Raw genomic sequence first — 6,092 nt, forward strand, 5'->3', positions numbered from 1 at the left:
TCTTGCTCCCATTCTTCCTGTCTCTCTATACTATATACTGTCCAATAAAGCTGAAAAAGGCCTAAAAAAATATATCTTTAAGTAACAAAACAACCCAGTATCATACAACAAACACAAACTTTATAGAGATATAGAGAATGTGCGAATTATGTCAGTGTATGTATTGGCAATGTAAGTGTACCCTTACCATGCCTATAAATCTTATTTGAATTGAGAGAGAGAGAGAGACCTCCACAGAAAACGTGAAAGAGAGAGAGACCTCCACAGAAAGAAAGAGACCTCCACAGAAAGAGAGAAAGAGTGAGAGACCTCCACAGAAAGAGAGAAAGAGAGAGAGACCTCCACAGAAAGAGAGAGAGAGAGACCTCCACAGAAAGAGAGAGAGGGAGACCTCCACAGAGAGAGAGACCTCCACAGAAAGAGAGAAAGAGAGAGAGACCTCCACAGAAAGAGAGAAAGAGAGAGAGACCTCCACAGAAAGAGAGAGGGGAAAGAGAGAGAGACCTCCACAGAAAGAGAGAGACCTCCGCAGAAAAAGAGAGCACTTCCACAGAAAGAGAGAGAGAGGGAGACCTCTACAGAAAGAGAGAGAGAGGGAGACCTCCACAGAAAGAGAGAGAGGGAGATCTCCACAGAGAGAGACCTCCACAGAGAGAGAGAGAGGGAGACCGCCACAGAAAGAGAGAGAGAGAGGGAGACCTCCACAGAAAGAGAGAGAGGGAGACCTCCACAGAGAGAGAGGGAAACAAGAGAGACCTCCACAGAAAGAGACAGAGTCAGGGAGGCTGAGTGCAGGTACGATGCAGGATTATCTCTCTAATTCCCCCGACCCCGGCACCTCTCCCTGTGAGATAACCTCCTCCCCACGAGCCTGTCTGCCTGTAATCCCCCACATCTCACACGCACGGATACAGAGACATTACTCTACAACACGGTACCCTGAGGTGGATCTATAACACACAGACAATCTCCCTCACCCTGTGACAGCCCGCGTGACTACACATCACATTACACACTGTCCTCATCCTCCAGTGACATACACATGACTTATATACCCTGCTGATCCTCCAGTGACATACACATGACTTATATACCCTGCTGATCCTCCAGTGACATACACATGACTTATATACCCTGCTGATCCTCCAGTGACATACACATGACTTATATACCCTGCTGATCCTCCAGTGACATACCCATGATGTTATATACCCTGCTGATCCTCCAGTGACATACCCATGCTGTTATATACCCTGCTGATCCTCCAGTGACATACACATGATGTTATATACCCTGCTGATCCTCCAGTGACATACACATGACGTTATATACCCTGATGATCCTCCAGTGACATACCCATGATGTTATATACCCTGCTGATCCTCCAGTGACATACCCATGCTGTTATATACCCTGCTGATCCTCCAGTGACATACACATGACGTTATATACCCTACTGATCCTCCAGTGACATACACATGATGTTATATACCCTGCTGATCCTCCAGTCACATACCCATGATGTTATATACTCTGCTGATCCTCCAGTGACATACACATGACGTTATATACCCTGCTGGTCCTCCAGTGACATACACATGATGTTATATACCCTGCTGATCCTCCAGTGACATACACATGATGTTATATACTCTGCTGATCCTCCAGTGGCATACACATGATGTTATATACTCTGCTGATCCTCCAGTGACATACACATGACGTTATATACCCTGCTGGTCCTCCAGTGACATACACATGATGTTATATACCCTGCTGATCCTCCAGTGACATACACATGACGTTATATACCCTGCTGATCCTCCAGTGACATACACATGATGTTATATACCCTGCTTATCCTCCAGTGACATACACATGATGTTATATCCCCTGCTGATCCTCCAGTGACATACACATGATGTTATATACCCTGCTGACCCTCCAGTGACATACACATGACGTTATATACCCTGCTGGTCCTCCAGTGACATACCCATGATGTTATATACCCTGCTGATCCTCCAGTGACATACCCATGATGTTATATACCCTGCTGATCCTCCAGTGACATACACATGATGTTATATACCTTGCTGATCCTCCAAAGTCAATGAGACTGACACAGGCAGACAAGGAGTCGCAGGCAGCAGACCTGGGTCAAATACGTAATAGTTTTGGATTCAAATACTTTTCTACGCTTTACTGGGCTTGTCTGTTCCATTGGAACCTATGGAACACTCTCAAAAAGTTCAATGCCTGGTTGGGTCAATTGCACCAGGCAAGATCAATCGAGCACAGGAAAAGTATTTGAATCCAAAAACGATTTCGCATTTGGCCCAGGTCATGGCAGACAGACAGACAGACTCAGTCTGATGAGTAAAGAGGCCAAAAAAGGCTTTCAGACCAATTACAGAACAGACAGGTGAAGTGACAGTTATACAGGCAGCAGTAGGAGAGATCGCTGGACTGGTTGACAGACAGACAGGCAGCTAGACAGAGAGACGTAAACACAAGTGCATTCGGCTCTTCCTGTAAGGTTACCCCTCAGGCGTTTGGTTTAAAAACCATCAATCATTAATGCACTTAACGCTTGGGAACAAAACCGATAACTATACATGCGGCATGTTTTTGAAATACATATATTTTTAAAAGCCAGGAAGCTTGTCACAAGTTCTGACAACATCGAAAGCAGTGAGTCTTTGAGAGCCAAAAGGCTGCTTAAAAATGAGACGGACTCCAAAGGTTTACCTTTCCTCTTCAGCCAAAAGCTGTTCCGACTTACAATCTGCAATTTAGTCATTTGGCAGAAGCTTTTAGAGCTAAAGCGACTGACAGAAGTTCAACTGACAGGGTAATTCCACAACAGTGTCTCACATCAAGGCAGACTGAGTGTGTGGAATAACTGGTGCATTGTGGTTAATGTAGTGTGACTCGGGGGTGAATCTCACGCTCGATTGGCGGTGGCCCTGTAGTTTGTGTCCACACTTCAGCTGAGTGCCCTGAACCACCAGGTTGCCCAGCCCAACCCAAAGCTGAGGACAGCCAGCCACTGTAGCACCACATCTCCTTGAACTCCTGTTTCTCCTGCAACAAGAACTGCCAGAGATACGCATGCTAATTAAGTTATTAAGGAACACTTAAAGCAATCAGGAGACAATTACTCGAAAATTAAGCGCATAATGTCTGGGATTTAATTGACTCCCTCAACTGGTAGCTGCACTAGTGGGTGAACATACTCCACGTATCCAGATCAGGGTTTGTGTTTGTGTGTTTGTGTGTGTGTGCGTGTGTGTGCTTGTACTCGCAATTATGTGTGTGCGTTGGCATGGACATACTGTACGCATGTGCATTGGTGTGGACATACTCTACATGTGTAAGCATGTGTGCTTTCATGCATGTCTGTGTGTGCATGTATGCTTGTGCTTGTGTGTGTGTGCCTGTGTGTCTGCATGCCTGTGTCTGTGTGTGCCTGTGTGTGTGTATGCATGCCCGTGTGCATGTCTGCCCATGCGTATGCATGTCTGTGTGTGTGTGCGTGCGTATGTGTGTGTGTGTGCCCGTATGTGTGTGTGCCCATGTGCCTGTGTGTGTGTGTGTGTGTGTGTGCCCGTGTGTGTGTGTGTGAATGCCTGTGTGTGTGCGTGTGTGTGTGTGTGAATGCCTGTATGTGTGTGTGTGTGCCCGTGTGTGTGTGCGTGTGTGTGCCCGTGTGTGTGTGTGTGTGTGTGTGTGTGTGTGAATGCCTGTGTGTGTGTGTCTGTGTGTGTGTGTGTGTGTGTGTGAATGCCTGTATGTGTGTGTGCCCGTGTGTGTGCCCGTGTGTGTGTGTGCGTGTGTGTGTGTGAATGCCTGTATGTGTGTGTGCCCATGTGCCTGTGTGTGTGTGTGTGTGTGTGTGTGTGAATGCCTGTGTGTGTGTGTGCCCATGTGCCTGTGTGTGTGTGTGTGTGTGTGTGTGTGAATGCCTGTGTGTGTGCGTATGTTTGTGTGTGCCCGTATGTGTGTGTGCCCGTGTGTGTGTGTGCGTGTGTGTGTGTGAATGCCTGTATGTGTGTGTGTGTGTGTGTGTGCACGCACAGGAGAGGTGGGTGTAAATAAGCAGACAGACTGTTGGCTCTGGTGCGTCACCATCAGTTTAACAGTGTCCTCTCTGTCCTGAGTGACAGGTCCCTCTCTCACACTAATGGCCAAACATCAATCACTCAGTGATAGAGAGAGAGAGAAGAGAGGAAGAGAAGGAGAAAAGGAAAGAGGAGAGAGGAGAGGAGAGAAGTGGGGAAAGATGGAGAGAGGGGAAAATATGAACAGAGGGGGGGAGAGGAAGGGAAGGAGAAAAGGAAAGAGGAGAGAGGAGAGAAGTGGGGAAAGATGGAGAGAGGGGAAAATATGAACAGAGGGGGGGAGAGAGGAAGGGAAGGAGGGAGAGGGGTAAAATAGGAGGAGAGGGGGAAGCAAGGAAGAGGTAGAAAAGAGAGGAAGAGAGAGGGATGAAACAGAAGTTGTGTTGAGGCTGTGAAAGAAAGGTTTGAATAAAGATGCTGAACAGGAAGTAGAGAGGTGGAAAGTGGAGATGGACTGGTCAATATGACTGTCACTGGGATATTACCTCATTAATCATCATTTCTGTTTTATATTATACTAAGACTATCTGTGTATTTAAACATTTTCAGTTTACTTTACGTGTTTATGTCTCATATTCAGAAGTTAAAATGTATAGTGTATGTTTTTTCTTGTACTTTTTGTTGTTGTTCTGAAACTGCTTTTAAACTATTTACATGTTAAGCTTTGGATAAAATGTAATTACTTCTGCATGTTTATGGAAAGCATACTGGTAATTTTACTCTCATATTCCAATAAACAATATTGAGTTAAAATTGAATTGAGAAGGAACTGAGAGAAAGAGTCTAATTTTGTCTGAAGAAGAAATGTGTTTTTAAGTCCTTCCAGATAGGGTGAGTGTATAAATGTGTAAAGAAAAGATGAGAGTGGTTCACCTTTCTTCTTTCTTTTTTTTTTTTGGGGGGGGGGGTTGTTTCTCATATTATTGTCATTATGCATATGAATGTTTTGTAACATAAGTCATGCAAGAACACATACGCATTTGGATTTGAGAGAGACACAGAGAGAGCATTTGGATTTGAGACAGATACATGTTTTCACTTGTGGTTACTGTTACTTGTTTCTAGTCTCTGATTTTGTGTATTGTTCAGTGGTAAATGTACGTTTTATTTCAGTATGCTTTGGTAATACATGTGTCGTGTTTCGTCATGCCAATAAAGCAGATTGAATTGAACTGAGTTGAGAGAGACGGAGAGAGAGAATGCGAGACACTGCCTTTCCCTTTTGGAGAGAGTGAATGTGTGGCTTTGGCAGCAGAATATATTGACACAAAGCAGGGACAGCAAGTAACAGTGACAACGAAAAGCAAAATAAAGAAAGATATATTATTGTTCATTGCCAATTGTATGTGTAGCAGATGTAGAAGTGTATAGCTTCTTGTTATTGCCTACTTTATGCTTATGTCAGTGAATGCTTTGCCAACGTAAGTGTACCATGCCAATACAACTTATTTGAATTGAACTAAATTGAGAGAGAGAGTGACAGATAGAGAGAGAGAGTGTGTATGTGTATGTGTGAGTGTGTGTGTATGTGTGCGTGTGTGTGTCTGTGTGTGTGTGTGTATGTGTGAGTGTGTGTATGTGTGTGTGTGAGTGTGTGTGTGTATGTGTGAGTGTGTGTGTGTGTGTGTGTGTGTCTGTGAGTGTGTGTGTGTGTCTGTGAGTGTGTGTGTGTGTGTGTGTGTGCCTGTATGTGTGTGTATGTGTGTGTGTGTGTGTGTGTGTGTGTCTGTGAGTGTGTGTGTGTGTGTGTGTCTGTGAGTGTGTGTGTGTGTGTGAGTGTGTGTGTGTCTGTGTGCATGCATGCGTGCACACACTTGCAGTCGTGTCCTGGTCTGGTCGGTCGCACGGCAGGACCGCTGACGGTCAGAGATAAGGACCGAGTGAGAGAGGACGGAGGAAGACGAGGAGCGATAAAATGAAATTACGGAGTGGGGGATCAAGGAAGAGAGATGTTTTTGATGAATTATT

This window comes from Conger conger, chromosome 3, assembly GCF_963514075.1.
Source record: "Conger conger chromosome 3, fConCon1.1, whole genome shotgun sequence".
NCBI lineage: Eukaryota > Metazoa > Chordata > Actinopteri > Anguilliformes > Congridae > Conger > Conger conger.